Source organism: Ambystoma mexicanum, chromosome 2q (assembly GCF_040938575.1).
Source record: "Ambystoma mexicanum isolate Mex_15411 chromosome 2q, UKY_AmexF1_1, whole genome shotgun sequence".
In the NCBI taxonomy this organism is placed as follows: domain Eukaryota; kingdom Metazoa; phylum Chordata; class Amphibia; order Caudata; family Ambystomatidae; genus Ambystoma; species Ambystoma mexicanum.
The window spans coordinates 696,524,319-696,526,818 of record NC_090924.1 but is presented as its reverse complement, the minus strand read 5'-3'; the positions used below and the strand labels follow the sequence as shown (position 1 = coordinate 696,526,818).

The 2,500-nt window shown below is 56.7% G+C and overlaps 2 non-coding genes across 2 annotated transcripts; both read left to right on the top strand.

Moving 5' to 3' along the window:
- Positions 1 to 863: 863 nt before the first annotated feature.
- Positions 864 to 936, top strand: TRNAV-AAC (transfer RNA valine (anticodon AAC)). The gene has a single exon. It is a non-coding gene; the product is annotated as a tRNA-Val (tRNA).
- Positions 937 to 1,224: 288 nt separating this feature from the next.
- TRNAL-CAA (transfer RNA leucine (anticodon CAA)) lies at positions 1,225 to 1,336 on the top strand. The gene is made up of 2 exons: positions 1,225 to 1,262; positions 1,291 to 1,336. It is a non-coding gene; the product is annotated as a tRNA-Leu (tRNA).
- Positions 1,337 to 2,500: the final 1,164 nt, after the last annotated feature.

The following is a 2,500-nucleotide window of genomic DNA, read 5'->3' as shown; positions in this document are numbered from 1 at the left end:
GGGAGTGCGCCTTCTTGCCTCTGTCGGCTTTCAAGACACATCCTCCTGCTGGGAAGCTGCCCACCCTGAGCAGCACAGGTTTGCGCTCTAGGCCGGTCGGCCACATATATCTCGCCTGATCGAGCCTGATCGAGCCCGATCGAGCGGCAGCAGATGGCCTTTGGCCAGCGAAGGCTGCCGCTCTTCTTCTTGTTTCTCTGCTTGAGAGGCAGCTCAGTCCTCTGCGCTTGCGCCAGGGGCAGGCCACGTGACACGCAGGGGTCAGGCCGTGGAGCGACTGGGGCATGGCGCCAAGTGAGGTAAGCAGACCACCCCCCCCCCCCACTGCCCTTTGCATGCGGTGGCTCGTTGGTCTAGGGGTATGATTCTCGCTTAGGGTGCGAGTGGTCCCAGGTTCAAATCCCGGACAAGCCCTTTTTTTTGGTGCGCCGAAAACAAAAGACACAGAGTCCCCAATTCCCCCCCAAAAATAGTTTGTGCGTGACCGTATCTGGTTCGATGCCCGTCGCCAATGGTTGGCTGATTTTAAGCCCATGGCCCAAGAGGCAGTGTTGGAAATTCCCCCTCCTTTGTAATGAGGCGCTGGCGGCGAGCTGATGTATAAAGGTTTGGACATGCCTTCTGGGTGGAGACTGCCGTGGCTCGCGCCACTGTTGCATCCAGCTTGGTCTTTTGTATGTGTCTGCAGCCTGTGTGTGAGGTGCTGTGAGTGCTGCCATGTAGGTCCGGCGCAGGCTTGCGCCAAACTTTCACGTTGGTGTGTGCCACCTGGCAGGCACCAGCGGGCCCCATGAGACATCAGTGCCACAAAGCCTGTCAACTGAAAGCTGTCCCAGCGCACGAGAGCGCAGCCTACCAGAGCTGTTTCTGTAGTGTAGTGGTTATCACATTCGCCTAACACGCGAAAGGTCCCCGGTTTGAGACCGGGCAGAAACATGGTGCTGGTTTCTCTTTATTTCCACAATGTCAATCGGACACATTTGACCGCATGCAGGTTTCGACAGGTATGGACAGGCCGGCACTACGCCATGAGTGATCTGAGGCCAGCCCTTATTTGCACCCTGCAAACTGTCCACTGGCTCCATCAGTGGGCGTTTCCTGCCATCCCTGGGTCCTTAAGTGAGTGTTTGGGTACTTTTGATGCAGAGATCGGGGCATGAAAACCGGCGCTGGCACCTGGCGACATTGGGTACTGAAGAATCTTTCCCAATCCTGCCCATAGCTGTCAGGGTGGCCGAGTGGTCTAAGGCGCCAGACTCAAGAGACGCAGCTCTTCCCTGCATCTGGGTGTTCTGGTCTCCGATTGGAGGCGTGGGTTCAAATCCCACTCCTGACAAGCCGGGCTCATTTTTTTGAGCACATTTCAGAGTGTAAGGCTTGCGGAAAACCTCGTGGGGGCCCCCGAATGCAGCGCCCGGCAAGCCTCCCTGTTCTCTTCTGCTGCCTTGCAACTGGAGCTGTCTGCCAGAGACGCCGGAGGCACACCTGCCCTTAAACCCCCACTGGCCCACGGCTGCAAAACCCGCATTTTCTAGTGGCTGGCTTGGTGGCATATGTCACTGAGCCCAGTCTACTCAGGAAGTGAAAAAAGTCCCCTTCACAGTTGGAGAAAGTGCTCTCCTGCCACCTGTCGGTCGTTGAAGGCAGCACACCTCAGCAAAATAAAAATAAAAAAACAGACATGCTCAGTCCAGGGGGCTGTAAAGGTATTTACATAGCAAGGACAGAGAGGCTGTTGGGAGATGACAGAAGCCATGCTGCCCCAGAGTTCTCTTCTGAAATTCGCAGGAATCCAGAGGTTGGAACGGGCTGAGGGAGTGCGCCTTCTTACCTCTGTCGGCTTTCAAGACACATCCTCCTGCTGGGAAGCTGCCCACCCTGAGCAGCACAGGTTTGCGCTCTAAGCCGGTCGGCCACATATATCTCGCCTGATCGAGCCCGATCGAGCGGCAGCAGATGGCCTTTGGCCAGCGAAGGCTGCCGCTCTTCTTCTTGTTTCTCTGCTTGAGAGGCAGCTCAGTCCTCTGCGCTCGCGCCAGGGGCAGGCCACGTGACACGCTGGGATCAGGCCGTGGAGCGACTGGGGCATGGCGCCAAGTGAGGTGGCTCGTTGGTCTAGGGGTATGATTCTCGCTGTGGGTGCGAGAGGTCCCGGGTTCAAATCCTGGATGAGCCCTTTTTTTTGGTGCGCCGAAAACAAAAGACACAGAGTCCCCAATTCCCCCCCAAAAATAGTTTGTGGGTGACCGTATCTGGTTCGATGCCCGTCGCCAATGGTTGGCTGATTTTAAGCCCATGGTCCAAGAGGCAGTGTTGGAAATTCCCCCTCCTTTGTAATGATGCGCTGGCAGCGAGCTGATGTATAAAGGTTTGGACATGCCTTCTGGGTGGGGACTGCCGTGGCTTGCGCCACTGTTGCTTCCAGCTTGGTCTTTTGTATGTGTCTGCAGCCTGTGTGTGAGGTGCTGTGAGTGCTGCCATGTAGGTCCGGCGCAGGCTT